Below are 16,944 nucleotides of genomic sequence, written 5' to 3'. Positions count from 1 at the left end.
CCCCGCCCCGCCCCGTGCACACCCCTAGTTATCAGGCACATAAACGCTTAATTATCTAATGGTAAGCACGTGAGTTAGGCTACATTAATTATTGATCATCATTTTCAGTTGCACCAAACACAAAAAAATACGGAAAACATTTTATGCCGAAACAAATGGAGCCTTAGTAGCAACAATAAAACAACATAAGGGTGCCACTAAAGCCTCTTTAAAACTTCAATCACATATTTTGACCCCTTTTTTTTATTGATAAGAACCTAACACACCCACGGGACATAATCCCATGATTGCACCCACCACCCCCATTGTTATGGGGGTGGAGATGCCATTTGGCGCCAATGGCCATTAGCCTAAGGTACCACCTTAATATTTTCAATCTTTAAAAAGTCAATTTCCAAATAATTAAAAAATAAAAAAAGGTTCAGGTAGTCATTCTTCACAATTTTCACCATCAACATTGGATGAACTGAAGGTCCCAAGTCATGTCGTTCAGGCATAACAAGAAGCTCAGATCTGATAGGCAAAGAACAATGGTTCCAAGGTGATCTACCATTTCCAGGCTATAGCAAACCACAACACATTCATCAAGTCCATCATATAGTTAACCTCTTATTAAGGAGCCAATCTAACACAACCAACTAAACCCAACAAAAAGAAGTTACTGCAAATATGGTTAAGAAAAAACTTCCTTGCAGACCTCTGTGTAAAAGATAATTTGAGCACGACAAGAAAAAAGCTGTGATAGCAATGAATTTCATATCAGTCCTGTGTCCTTAAATGTATATGTTGCTCAAATATGTCACAAGATTTTCTAGAAGTACTTCTCAACCTCATCAATCATGACCTACTTCAACTGCGAATAGCCTCAACAACGGAACCTCCTACTCAACGACATGACCTTAAGAAGGTATGTAAAAATGTTGTATATAGAACTCTAACTTCATATTGTAAAAATTGTGATTATTATTCATCTCATCGAACTCTAACTTCATATTGTAAACCATGCAAGAATCAATGATAATCATATATTTAGGTTCTAACTTGCATTATTATGCAGCACTACAAATATAAGCATATGCACACACAAGTTGCAAAGAATAAACTCACCCTATATGGGCGCTACATCCCACATTAGTTCCTTATTAGATGCGACTAAGCTATATAAGTGACTCTGCAGAGCTCTAATTATAACTTTGACTAGTTCTTTTAAGATAATAATGCAAATTTAACCAACACTTTTCTTAAATCGTGACATTGATGCATTGCTTTTGTGTATCAATAAAGTATCATCTACCCCAAGTTTACATTAACTCGTAGAACTAGAACATATCATAACCACTATCTACTAAGAACCTCTCTAATAGTCGTCACTATCATCTTTCAATCCTTTGTCAACATAAAAAAACCATAGCACCTAGCACTACAAACAAAGGACTTCCACAAGACTCACGTTTATATAATCTCCATTCTCCATATGATTCTAATCATACATAGAACTTAAGCAAATGAAAATGAACACAAAAAGATTCAACTTATAATAAAAAACATGCCCATAATTAGTCTTCTGGCTGCAGTACCAGTCGTAATTCCAACTTCCCCATAAATTAACCATATATGTCAAACACACTTTGCTCCTAACAAACGCCACTGAGCTAGATGAAGATTAACAAATAAGTATGACTATGATTTTATGTGGCTCTATGGGATTATACAACATCATAACGGATTAAAAATTCTCTTATAGATACAACACCCTAGTAAAAAGACATACTACTCTATTTGATAGACCAGTATCTGTTTAAAAACTTTAAGTAAACTACACCGTTCTAAGAAATCAACCAATCCCACTTCAGATTCAGCAGGCCCATAAAAAATAATTGGGATACTTTCCTTAGAAAACCAAGGTAGGCGGCGGCCCCACCTCCACAGCCATAGCATGGAGGAGTGTACAAATCTTCATTTTTAAATGCCAAATTCTTCAGTCTATGCCCATATCATCTTTCAACAATTACACAATCTATTAAAAGCCAACTGAAGCTTACCTGGACTCGTATAAAACCTTCAACGATCATTTGGGCAGGCCACAAAGAGCGGGTTCTGTGGATTAAATATAGCTTGGCATACCAAAACAAAAACCACTCCCGCAATACACCTGGACCTGTAGCTTCCTCGTTTTTGAATTCCATAAAGAGACCAGCATGTAGAGACTCAGCATCTGCCCGTGCTATATACTCAAACGATTCTGCCAGCAATTGAGACCTGTCAATGAGCATCTCATGCAGCTCCTCATGGTCTTCTTTTACCTATGGAAACATCATCATCGCCAAATGCCTCCTAGATTCAAAATCAGTCACATCCTTTCGCTCAAGAGATCATCAGTTCGCTTTGCATATCTGACAATCAGAGCACATAGCGAAGACTTTCCTAGCCTCAAAACTGTGCAAAATTCATCTTCAGCGCCCTGATAAATTTTGGAAATGCTATGCAGCTCCTTCAATATGGCAAGATATTGAGACCATCCAGAATAAATATTCTCACCTTCCTCCTCGTGTTTTACAGCCAAGCACTCCTCCATCTTGTGGAGGCATTCCCCCATTCTCTTCAACAAATCAATAAACAAAAGATGAAGAAACTCAATCTCTTCCCCATACGATGGATGCTTAGGCTCTGTACCACCCGCCGACACGGGATTCGGACCCAATAGTTCTGTGATTGCAGTCCGCAGAGGGAGCAAGAAAGCAGCAAAATCGCTAACATCACCCGACTGCGGCCCCATGCCTGTGGGTGATCCCATACTCAAACCTAAGTCCCTAGACAAATTACTGGCCAGTTCACTAACAAACGGGAAAATCTCCTGCATCACAATCACTCCCTTAGTGCTCTTCGGGGACGCAATCGATTCCAACAACGACCGAAGTGTACTCCGACACGATAAATATAAAGGATCCTCATTTGCAGCTCTTCTAAGCAACTTACAAAACTCTAAAACTATAGGTGCACAATAAATATAAAGCATCCTGACGTTGATGTATTTCGCAGCTGTAGGGAACGGTTCGCCTCGGCAGAGGCGGCACACCACCGAAACGATCTCGTTGATGACTTGCCAGGCGTGGGGGTGCTCTGTGCTGCGCATACGGCCAACCAATTGCAGTCCGGCGTCGTTTTGGATGTTGCACTCGCCGAGAGATTGCTCCTCCTGGAGCTGCCTTCCTCGGTATATCAGTCTCTGCTCGTGCACCAGAATCCCGGTGTGCAATTGGATTCGATCGTGGACCGATTGCACGGTGTCGTGCGTGTTGGCTTGGATTACCGTAGTTTTCCCCTCGGAAATCATCCTTATGAAGAACTGTAACCGCGACGAGGACTGAGTCAACTCGGTCTGGACAAACTCGGAGAAAACGTCGTTGTTCTCGTCGTCACCAAAGTCGTCCAGTTTGCGTTTCGACGAGAGCGGCGGCTGATCGACGGCAGTGATGATCGCGTTGATGGTGGTGGTGGTGGTGGAGGTGGTGCCGGTGCGCTGGGGGACGCAATCTACGGTGGAGGTTTGAGGGAAATGATTGACCGTCCATTGACCATCTTTTAATATTAAAATAATATATTATATATTTTTTTTATTTATCCTTTCTGATTTTTTTATTTTTTGTTTATATAATATATTATTTTAATATTATGTCCCTGTCTATCATTTCTCCTTCATCTGCTTCTCAATCTTCACAGATCTTCTCTAGACGGTCCCAAATTAGTTCCAGAAAAATATTTTTAGGGAAGCCATTTTTAAAAAAAATATTTTTTCGTCGAAATTATTCTTTTGGTGTTTGGCGCACACGAGAAATTACAAATAATTTTTATATTTTAATTTAATCATATTAATTTTTTTTAAAATTAAATTTTATTCACAAAATAAAAAATAATATATATATATTTTATTTTATTTTATTATTATTTTATTTTTTTTATATTTGGCACATACAAATTCCGGCAAACATAACTGGAATCAGGCCATTTGTACCGGATTCAGGTGACCTTTGCTGGAATCTGGCACAAAACGGAGGGATCCTAGCCAGTTGACCGGAAGCCAACCGTCTTGGCCAGATTCTAGCCAGCTGGCCGAGATCCTGCCGTTTTGGGAGGATCTTGGCGGGACTAGCCAGAGATTCGGCCAGAATGGCCGGATCCGTCCAAGATCCCGGCCAGATGACCAGGGATTCGGCCGTTCTGGCCAGATCCCAGCCGAATTCGGCCAGTATCCAGGCCAGATAGCCGGAGATCCAGCCGCTCCGGCCAGGCTGACCAGAATCTGGCATGGTACCTCCGAAATTCGGCGACGGTTGCCGGATTCCGGCCTAATTTGTCTGATTTCGGTACCAATCGGTGTCGGAATCTGGCTTGTTGGAATCTAGCGATAGTAAACATAAAGGTCGATTGCGTTATTTAAAAGAGAGTCGACTGCATCTACCATCTACGAAAAATGATTTACGCTTTTAAAAAGAGTAAATCATTTTCCGAAATTTATTAAGTATTTTTTGTCAAACGGAAATTATTTTTCGGTTGGCCAATATTTTTGCCCCTACCAAACACTAAAAAATAGCGAAATCATTTTCTAAAAATCGTTTTACGCTGAAACAAACATATCATTAGTTTTTTTTTTTTTTGAAAGAAGAGCATTAGTTGTATAACTAAAATGAATTCATATATTATCAATTTGGACTACTTCCTTGAGCAGTTGGGCAATATAATAAGGAAATCATAAATTGCAACTCCAATAGAGAGACTACATATCAAGAAATCAATAAAAACCAAATGCTATTTATATCAACCCGGTCAAAGGTTAACTAATAATTGCTGCCTTTCCAAATTTTTGCATAAACCTACTGGTAAAATGGGAATCTGACACTCACATGGAGGACACAACGAACCCTTTCTCTCTCTCTCTCAAGCAATAACACAAACACAGTCTTCTTCCTTAATTCTCTTGATTTTCTTTTCTTTTTTCCCATAATTTTCCCGTCAACCAAGCAAAAGTCATATATAAGCAAAACTCAAAGTTGTGCACCTACTATTGTCTTAGGAAATTAAGCTGGTTAGCATCTCTTCGCCCATTGGAAAAGAGGTTTGGTGATTACTTCTGCTTTCCTAAGACAACAGCAAGTGCACAACTTTGAGTTTTCTATTTCCAAGTAAAAGGTCCACAGTTTCATGAAAATTTGAAGTTCTTCAATATGATCATGTTGAACAATTAGCCAATACGGATAAAGCCAATTCCTCACACATTTCGAGAACTCATTTAAACCCACACCAAACCTAACCTTATTTACAAACCATGCAAAAATTAATGATAATCATATAAATTTAGCTTCTAATTATTGCCATTCCGCAGCAATATAACCATAATATTCCATCCCATACAATGTGAATTACGAATATCAATTTTCTACCCATGTTCCCCCAATTGAAGTTCGAAACAATTAAGCCAAAAATAATAATAATAATTATTATTATTATTATTATTCATTTATAAGATAAATCGAAATGACTCTTGTCTTTCATAGTGCACATAACAAAATGAATAGGTCTCCAAAGGATAGTTCATTCCGCTGGTGATTACGCTTCATGAAACGGAGGTTATTAGTTCGAATTCTCCTTCCCCTCTTATGTGGACATGTTTAAAACTAAAAAATATAAAATAAAATAAAAATGAATAGTGCAGGTGAGGGCTTGTAATCATCAACGGGCGCCTAACGATGTATTTAGGACCACTTCTTACATACATCGTACTTCTTGGTGTCGTAGCTATATTTACACCACTGATCATCAGTAACTTTGATAAGGCAATGACGGCATATGTCATTATCGATCTCAAAGTTGTAGACCTCAGCCGAGTGGTCGTTATTCTTCCACTGAAATCTGCAGAAGAATATCGTAGTCCCCAAAAAGTTCGGTCTAAATTTGAACAGGAAGTATTCATTGTATTTGAGTGTGTGGGCACCAAGATTGTTGTCTTTTGATTTACAGGTAAGGGTAAGCTCCACGCCATTAGATAAACCATTAAAGATTTGGAGGGATGCTTTTCTACGTATCCCGAGCTGCGAACCTGCCGCGAAATTGTCAAACCCAGTCATAGACAACATAAGCCACATTAGTAGCAACCTTGTTACATTTCTGCTCCATGAGATCATCATGTTGCTTGTTTGTTGACGTACGGCTTTCTAAGAGAAATTGAATGACTTTGACATGGTTTCGACGCACTACTATATATATATATATATATATGGTGCGTGAAAACTATGTATGGGTTGAAGACGAAGAAGTAAAAAAAGAAATTGAAGTCCTCAACGTATCCTATTTGAAGCAAATGTGAACGAGTCAAAAAATGAGATGTCCATCCAAAAAATAAGGTGCTTTTTAAAATTACTATTCGATCAAAATCACTATTTGATTAATTACACGTCTAATGGTGATTTTAAAAGCTACATTATTTTTTTATGGACACTTAATATACATGTAGAATTACTCACTTGATTTACTTACCCAAAAAGGGGGTGTTCGGTTAGACTATATTTACATTTGCTAATTTAATACGTATCTCAATAATAAATATGTTATTTTAAGCGTTTCTGTTGTAATCTATTTCTTTAGATTGCTTTAATTAGATGTTCATCTAATGTGGGCTTTATATATAGATGAGAAAATATAGAAGAAAGAAAGAAAGAAAGAAAAAAAAAGAAGTTGGAGAGGATTAAGGGGAAGACCCAGTCAAGAAAAAAATATAAGAGAGAATATTTGCTATTAGAAAACTTGGTTGAAGCAACGCAAAAGTTTGTGCTAATGATAGACCTTGATTTTAATACTCCCAGCCAGCTGGGGCTAGATTTACTAACTTGTTCTCTCAAAGGGCATGAGAAGAGATTAGTGTCAATTTAAAACTTGAATAAATGTGGAAACATCTTAGTATGAATAACATCTATATCTAATAACTAAAAATTAATAATAAAAATGTATGTTTTGTGTTAGTGCACTTGTTTAAAAAAAAAAAAAAAATAGAAAAAGTGAGTTTCATGAGATGATTGTTGTAACGACCTAAAAAAAAGCGTTAGCCACATCTACGCTATCACCCCAAAAAAACTAGTCAATTTAGAATTTCCTTAGAATTCCTTATAAATCTCAATTTCACATATATAGTAATTAGGTAATGTGAGACTTAACACTCATGATCGACTATCTTTATAAATTACTCACTCTATGTGGGCTACCCATATCCTTCCTATATGAGACTGGAGTGTTACAAACTCCTCCCTCTTAAATTCTTGACGTCCTTGTCAGTACCACATGACCTACGTTACTAGGTTGTTCTGATACCATTCGTAACTACCCAGAAAAAAGTGTCAGCCCCATCTACGCTATCACTCCAAAAGAACTAGTCAATTTGAAACTTCCCTAAAATTCTTTATAATCTTAGTTTCACATAGGAACTAGGCAATGTGAGACTTAACATTCATGAGTCATGATCGATTATCTTTATAAGTCACTCACTCTATGTGGGCTACTCCATATCGTTCCTTTATGAGACTGGAGTGTTACAAACTCACCCCTCTTAAAAAACTCCTGACGTCCTTGTCAGTGTTATGTCAGGTAGGAGTTCGTCTATACGGAGGACGAGGGTCAGACCCTCGTCCGACCCTCGTCATTTTTTTTTTTTTAATCAAAAAAAAAAAAAAAAAAACAATAACAATGAAAACGCGGGACAAGAGACTTACAGACAAATATGGGGTCCAAAATTTCCCCCCATTTCTCACCCTCTCCGACCACCGACCGAGCGACCACCGACCACCATCCCTCTCCCAGCTCAGCGCCTCCCACCTAGACGACCGGCCCACCGACCGAAACCATCCCTCTCCCAGCTCTCTCTCTCTCTCTCTCTCTCTCTCTCTCTCTCTCTCTCTCTCTCTCTCTCTCTCTCGGACCCAGCAGAACGGACCGATCGCCGCCCACCGACCGAGGGCCTCCCACCTAGACGACCGGCCCACCTACCGACACCATCCCTCTCCCAGCTCTCTCTGTCTCTTTCTCGGACCCAGCAGACCGACGGCCCACGAGCACTGCGGATCTCCGTCCAGGTCCGACGAGAAGCTGCGCCAGAGCTGACGACGAGCACCGCCGATCAGCTTGGTTGGCGTGTTTGTGGCGGCAGCGGTCGGAGGTGGGTGGGTTGGGGGACGGTGGAGATGGAGGGATAAGGCTTGGGGGATTTTGAAAGTTTGTGGAAGATGTATTTTCTGAAATGGGGGAAACGTGAAAAGCTTTCACGCGTCTTTTTTTTTTTCTTTTTTTTTTCTTTTTTTTTTTTAATCTTTGATTTTAAAATAAAAAAAAAAAAAATAGTGCCACGTAGGACGAGGGTCGGACGAGGGTCTGACCCTCGTCCTCCGTATAGACGAACTCGTCAGGTAGTGTTCCAGTATCACATGACCTGCGTTACTAGGTGGTTCTGATATCATTTGTAACAACTCATAAAAAAGTGTCAGCCACATCTACGCTATCACCTCAAAATGACTAGTTAGTTTGAAGCTTCCTTTGAATTTTTTATAAATTCCAGCTTCACATAGTAACTAGGCAATGTTAAACTTAACACGCATGACTATCTTTATAAACCACCCACTCTTTGTGGGCTACTCCATATCTTTTCTATATGGGATCGAGGTATTACAACTCTAATGTTCTCCTAAGCCCCTATTCAAGTCTCCTAACCCATGTTGCACATAACTTGAAAACATAACAAAAAGGGGTGAGCGAAAAAAAAAAAAGTTCAGTAAGAAAATCTCCAACTGTAAAATGGTAGAATCAAATTCATTTTCTTTAAAATACTTTCTTATTTAAAACCAGATGAAATCATCACTTCTCAACATTTATACACAGATATAAATTCATTTTCTTTAAAAATCTTCGATACTGCGTCTAAATAGGTTGACCGATATTGTTACACTCCTGAACTGATAAAACTTAACTACATCATCCATAAGTTAAACATATAAACCTTCATTAGAAGTCGGTCCTCCTTAAACTTGACATTTTTGACATTTCCTTTTTCCTTTTTCCTTTTCCTTTTTCTTTTTTCTTTTTTAAAGAAGTAATTTGAAAATTGTAATAATATAATTATTAAGTAAATTATGTCACAATAGTCCAATTGAACCTTCTACTGATTAAGTTTCCTACTTAGGGCTCTTAATTCCAATAATAAGCTTAAACTATGCAAGTATATTTAAGGGCAAATTACATTTAAACTCCTAAACTACCAACCGTTTTGAAAGCGGCCCTCCAAACTACCAACCCTTTGACTATGGCCCCCAAACTACCAAAAAGTTTCCAAAAAATCTATTTTGTCGAAATATGCCTATAATACCCCTATCACGTGTCATTTTTCAATTAAAAAAATTAAAAAACTAAATATATATAAAGGGTTAGGATTTGGCCTTGGTTGACGCCCATTATGCGCTCATATCATGCATGTTAGGAAGATCCATATAGACTTTAAGCATTTCATTGGTTGAGAAGTGGATAAGATCAATACCCTAAATTTCTTTTAAGTTTGTTTCATTTTCCGTCTTTATTACCTTGTTGTAGCTTCAATTCTACAACCTTTACTTTTGTTTTCTTCTTCAAAGTTAAGTTAAATACACTTTTTAAATATCCCGTTACACAAAACAACCCATAATCTTTGTGGTTCGATCACCCTTACTATAGTACAATCGATACGTACTATTGCGAGTGGTAAACTTATAAATTTAAAATCCACGTAGTCGATTAGCGCACTACTACTTAACATATTTTCTGGGTGTTGAAGTTTCCCACACTGCCACTAGTTTGCATCTTTCTCAACAATGGTAAATTCTTGACCTCCTTAACCGCACCAACATGGCCACAGCCAAACCTGTCACCTCTCATATGTCAGCTTCCACCTCTCTTAGCCAGTTTGATGGCCTCTCTCTCTCACTGATCCCACTCTCTACCGAAGCACGGTTGGAGTGCTACAGTATCTTGCATCTTGCTCTTACCTCTCCTGATATTGCCTTCTCAATCAACAAGTGTGCCCAATTCCTGCATGCTCCTCGCGATCTCCACTGGACAGCAGTCAAGCGTATCCTACACTACTTGAAGCTTACTATTTCACATGGTCTGCTCCTTTGGCCCTACAAATCCTTTCGCCTTGCTGTCTTCTCGGATGCGGATTGGGCGGGTTGCCTTGATGATCGCAAATCCACCTCTGGCTATTGCACATTTCTTGGCCCAAATATTCTCTCTTGGACTTCAAAGAAACAACCTACCGTTTCCCAATCCAGTACTGAAGCTAAATACAAAGCTTTTTCTAATGCTTCTGCAGAATTACACTGGATACAATATCTGCTTCATGAGCTTGGTGTTTACCTTCCTCATCCGCCTACACTGTTTTGTGACAACATTAGTGCTACCTATTTGTCCTATAACCCAGTTCGCCATGCTCGTACAAAAAACACATTGATATTGATTATCATTTTTTTAGGGAACATGTAGCTCTCCAAGCTATCATTGTTAAATTTTTGTCCAGCAAAGACTAGCTCGCTGACATCTTGACGAAGCCTCTTGTCTCCTCCAGATTCAATTCTCTTCGCACCAATCTCACGGTCTGTGCCAACCCGTTTTGATTGCGGGGTATTAGAGACACATCTCACGGTAACCACGTGCAACAAGGTCAACCTCCAATCAAGTATGCAGAAAATCTCAATGAAGGTCATGACTCTAAGACAACCAAACTTCAAGCCAAAATAAGTACTGACAACAAGAAATGTGGGCCTGATTCCAAGACGTGCCATTTCGCAAATCTGCATGCCATTCCCTGCTGAAGCTAACGTGTTTTGTTTCTCTGCAATTAACGTGTTGTTTGCTCTGTTGTTAACGTGTCCCATAGTTGATGCTTGTATTTTATTTATATTCCTTCTTTGTATATTAACCTCTATAAATACTGAACAAGTGTAAGGGCTCTGTAAGACAATTTACAATCAATTGTTGCTGTCTTAAACTCTATTATTCCCAAATGCTAAAGTGGATTGCATCTTGATGAAATCTAGGTCGTTTATTAGGGCAAAACATGGCTTTGAAATGCCCTGGAAACGTACCAGAGGCTTGACGGGTAGCAGGAAAAGTATTTGGGTGATGAGCTCTAGCGGAAATACCTTCTTCGTCTCTTTTTGCGGCTTGAATTTCGAATATGATGCTTGTAGATTCATTGTGTTGTAAACTTGTGTTTCGAGTTTTGGGTTCAAACAGTGCGTTCTGTAGTTAGGGATGGAGAGAGGGCAGTTCGGTGACTTGGGGTCTTACATGGGCCAAGGGCTTTCATCAGATATGGGCTCAGGGAGTCATACATTGAGTCCATGGGCCGGTAGTTGTTTAGGAGTTGATATATATATATATATATATATATATATATATATATATATATATATATATATATATATATATATATATATATATATATATATATTAAAAAAATAAAAATAAAAATAAAAATCATTTTCCAATTTTTTTTTATTTTATTTTATTATTATTATTTTTTTTTTATCAATTTCGGTATGTAGACGGATGGATCTATTGTTCCACAAATATATATATATTTAAAAAAATAAAAATTATTTTCCAATTTTTTATTTTTTATTTTATTATTTTTTTTTATCAATTTCGGTATGTAGACGGATGGATCTATTGTTCCACAAATCTAATAAAAAAATTTGTAAAAAGGGATATTGTTATACGCAGAGTCAAAGTGGCTCATTTCATCTCATAAACCAATGGTATTTGTATGACTCTTTCTACACTTCGTTTTTCCTATTTCTTACCATATTACTAATCAACCATATTACCATATGGCAAAGCAAAGGATTAAGTGTCTGTTTGAATTTGTGATTTTAAAAAGTGTGATTTTAAAATCTACAACTTGAAAAATAATTTTTAAAAATGCAGTTTGACTTTTAAACTCTCAAGTTAGCTTTTAAAATTCTGTGTTTTAAAAAAAAAACTCATTGCATGCGATTTGAAAAGCAGTTTTTTGTGTTTTCAAATCGCAATTTTTTAAAAATGCAATTATTAAATGGTTCATTTTCTGCGATTTGATTTAAAATCACACTTTTTGTTTACAAAATCGCAATTCCAAACGCACTCTAAAAGCTACTTTGGCTCGATTATATGTGAGTTCTTCAATCTATGGCCATTTGCCTATTTGGATGGAAATGAATAATATTCGACATGGGAATAATCCACTATCAAAAGAGGAAAAAAAAAAAAAAAAATCATTCAAAGAATTACATGGAAGATTAGAACTCGGTAACATATTCCATCCCAAACAGGCAAACAATGCGAATTACGAATATGAATTTTCTACCCATATGTTCCCCCGATTGAAGTTTGAAACAATTAAGCCAATAATAATAATAATAATTTATTACAAATTCAAATTTTTAATATATATATTTTTTTTAAATACATAAAATATATTGAAAAAAAAATAGCAATTATAAGCAGCTAATATATAACTGCTCCGTTTGTTCACCCCTACCACTTAGTGCATCTATCGTACTTCTTGGTGTCATAGTTGAATTTACACATCTGAACATCAGTAATCTTGACATAGCAGTGACGGCATAAGTCAAACTCGTCCTGATAGTTGAAGACGGTAACCGTGTGGTCGTTATTCTTCCACTCAAATCTGCAATAGTATAGAGTATTCCCCCAAAAGTTTGGCCTAAATTTGAACTCGAAGTCTTCATAGTGTTTGAGTTTGTGGACGCCAAGATAGTCGTTTTTTGATCTACAGTCAAGGGTAAGCTCCATGCCATTCGATAAATCATTCAAGATTTGGACGGTTACTGGTCTATGTATCCCGACCTGCGCACCTGCCGGGGCAATGTTAAACCCAGTCATAGACAACATAAGCCACATTAGGAGCAACCTTGTTACATTTCTGTTCCATGCGATCATGATGTTGCTTGTTTGTTGACGGCTTTCTAAAAGAAATTGAATGACTTTGAAATGGCTTCCACGCACTCGCGCACTACTGAATATATATATATAGTGCGTGAAAACTATGAATGGGATGAAGATGAAGAAGTAAAAAAAGAAACTGAAGTCATCAACGTATCCTGGCCTATTTGAAGCAAATGTGAACGAGTCAACTTGGTTTACGGTTGGATTATATTTACATTTGTTAATTTAATACGTATCCCAATAATAAATATGTTATTTTAAGCGTCTTTGCTGTAATCTGTTTCTTGAATAGTTCTATATATATATTAAGTGACTATTAAGTATCCATCAAAAAATGAGGTGACTTTTAAAATTACCGTTGAGCATGTGATTAATCAAATTGTGATTTTGATCAAATGGCAATTTTAAAAGCAACCTCATTTTTTAATGGACTCTTGATGAACACTTAATATACATATAAAATTACGAGTAATTCTATATGTCGTATAAACGTTCATCAAATAATAAGGTGGCTTTTAAAATCACCATTGGGCATGTGATTGATAAAATGATAATTTTAAAAGTCACATCATTATTTGATGGACACTTGATGAACATTTATATGACATGAAGAATTACTCGATCATGTTTCTTTGAGTAATCCTAAACGTACATCAACTGTCCATAAAAAAAATGAGGTGGCTTTTAAAATCACCATTGAACGTGTGATTAATCAAATGGTGATTTTGTTCAAATGATGATTTTAAAAGCCATCTTATTTTTTTATGGACACTTAATTAATGTACTTTTAGAATTACTTTGTTTCTTTATATTACTTTAATTGAGTAATTTTAAATGTACATCAACTATCCATCAAGTATCTATAAAAAAAAAAATGAGGTGGCTTTTAAAATCACCATTGTGCGTGTGATTGACCAAATTGTGATTTTGATCAAATATTAATTTTAAAAGCTACCTATTTTTTGATGGACAATTGATACACATTTAATGTACATTTAGATTTATTGCTTTAATTAGATGTTCATCTAATGTGGGCTTTATACATAGATGAGAAAATATAGAAGAAACAGAAAATACAGAAAGGAAAAATATATATATATATATATATATATTAAAGAAGTTGGAGAGGATTAAGGGGAAGACTCAGTCAAGGAAAAATATAAGATAGAATATTTGCTATTAGAAAACTTGGTTGAAGCAAGGCAAAAGTTGAGAAAATATAGAAGAAACAGAAAATACAGAAAGAAAAAAATATATTAAAGAAGTTGGAGAGGATTAAGGTGAAGACTCAGTCGAGGAAAAATATAAGAGAGAATATTTGCTATTAGAAAACTTGGTTGAGGCAACGCAAAAGTTTGCGCCAATGATAGATCTTGGTTTTAACACACCTAGCCAATTGAATAGGATCCTCTCCAGTTTAATTGAACCGGAGAGTATCCGATTAGTTATTATATCAGGAGTATTTTTATCATTTCACATTTTTTTGACAAATATACCCTTGCCCTAGCCTATAAATAACTGAATACTCTCCCGTTCAACTGAATTGGAGAGGATCCAAATTCTAGCCAGTTAGGACTAGATTTGCTAACTTGTTCTAGCTCTCAAAGGACATTAGAAGAAAATAGTGTTTAAAACTTGAATAAATGTGGAAACATTTTGGCCTGAATAACATCAATATCCAATAACTAAAAGTTAATCATAAAATGTATGTTTTGTGTTAGTGCACTTAAAAAAAATAAAAAAAATAAATCATGAGTTCCATGAGATAACTCTTGTAACAACCTAAAGAAAAACGCTAGCTGCATCTGCACTATCACCTCAAAAGAGCTATTCAATTTGAAACTTCTCTAAAATTTCTTATAAACCTCAGTTTTACATAGTAATTAGACAATATGAGACTTAACACTCATGACTATCTTTATAAATCACTCACTCTATATGGGCCACCCATATCGTTCTTATATGGGACCGGAGTGTTACAAACTCCACATCTTAAACTCTTGGGGTCCTTGTCAGTTCCACCACATGACTTGACATTACTAGGTGGCTCTGATACCATTTGTAACGACTCAAAAAAAAGCGTCAGTCATATCTACGCTATCATCCAAAAAGACTAGTTAATTTGGTACTAGGTTTAACATTGGCTAAAGGGCTATTTAAAACAATTTCAATACTCAAATGGACCATTTAGAAAAAAGTTTTATGTCACGAACGTTTATGCCATGGTCTAAATTTCATGTTATTGGCTTGTTTATCTAACTGTCATACTTTTTATAAATTTTTTTCTTCTTTTTAATTGTCACATTTTTAGAAATTTGTCTTTTCCTAACACTAATATTTTTCAAAATTTATGTATATATATATATATATATATATATATATATATATATATATATAATAGTCATATGTTTTAAAAATTCGGGCAAAGAGGGAGAGTATGGTTCAAACGAGAGAAAGAAAGAGAACAGGAGAGGAGAAAAGAGAGCAACAAAAAGGGGTAAAAAAAAAAAAAAAAAATTGAGAGGAGAGAAAATAATAGAATAAAAAAAAATGTTTTTTCTTAAGCACCAATAGTTAGCAGTCCTAATCTCAAAAAACCTACTACCATGTGGTTAAGCTAAGATTTGTGGATCAAGGAATATGGAAGTGTAATGTGGACTAGTTGCCCCCTAATCCATGGAAGGTTGATTAAGCTGCAAAAATGAAGCTAAATCACCATCTAGGTTAAGTGGTTCTATTTAAAATAAAAATAAATAAATAAATAAATCAATAAAATTTGAATGGCATAATTATATTTTGATGGCATAAGAAAAAGGAGAAAACTGTTGCACCTAGAATGAACTCACTCTGTTTAAGCCATATGATAGTAAAAAGGTATTAGAGCCTGTCAAAGGTACCTAGCATCTAAAAGATAGTGTTTCATGACATTGAAAAGACAAAAATTAGCATCATAGCTGAAAATGAGAGAAAAGGGAAAAACATGATCCAAGTAGCACTTGAAAGAAAAAAGTTCTGGAGAAGGGCACAAAAATGTATGTAGCATTGCCGATAAAAGAAAACTTTACCCACAAGATATCCCATATGATATAACATAGGAAACAATGTTAATGTTGCTAAGAGGGGGACATAGAAAGTTTGGAAGCATAAGATAAAACACTAAGCAGGCTTAGAAAGAAAAATCCCGCAAGCACTTAGCTTCCCAGAACCAATCCAAAAGTAATTTACTTTTTAATTATCAGTATATAGTTCAGCTAAGCTCCCGGTGGTGGGGTGTCCTCATAGGAAATAATAATAACAAAAAAAAAAAGTCAATAGTTGTGTCAATAATTGTGTCTTTGGTTGGCAAAATATCATTTTTCGAACCTTGGTGTACACCAACACTAAGGTGATGTAAAAAAATCATTAGCCTATGAGAATAAGAGTGAGGATGTCACGTGACTGCTTATGCTGATGAGTGTGAGGATGCCACGCGGTTGTTGATAGACATGTCAATACTTTGAGACCAATCCAAAAGTAATTCACTTTTTTATTTATAAGTATAGTTCAACTTAACTCTTAATGGTGGGACATCCTCGTATGAGAACAGGGCAACCCTACATGAGAATAGAGGTAAGCCCTACTCGCTCGGATAGGTAGTCAACAATTTGAACAAGTAACGCACCGATTGTTCGAACACTTGGTCAAGCATATATGACTCGTCCCATGCTTTCATATAGGTTGTTCTATTGCACCCAATCAAAATTCAACTACTAGAATCAGTGCAACACCCTAATACTGGATGCAGTTCATTTTATTTGGGCCATTAATTTTAAATGAACAACCTCAATCGTGCCAACAAATAAAAAAGATAGAAAGAATGCCTAATGAATAATTTGACAACTCTTGAGAGATGATTTGAAGGTGGCTGAACCACCCCCTTGGTCTATGAGA

General features: G+C 36.3%; 1 pseudogene; it reads right to left on the bottom strand.

The window, feature by feature from the left end:
• Window positions 1-1,506: 1,506 nt before the first annotated feature.
• On the bottom strand, window positions 1,507-4,307 carry LOC133868189 (E3 ubiquitin-protein ligase UPL5-like; annotated as a pseudogene).
• Between the last annotated feature and the right edge of the window lie 12,637 nt (window positions 4,308-16,944).

This window comes from Alnus glutinosa, chromosome 5 (assembly GCF_958979055.1).
Source record: "Alnus glutinosa chromosome 5, dhAlnGlut1.1, whole genome shotgun sequence".
NCBI lineage: Eukaryota > Viridiplantae > Streptophyta > Magnoliopsida > Fagales > Betulaceae > Alnus > Alnus glutinosa.
This window is presented reverse-complemented; position numbering and strand designations above follow the sequence as displayed.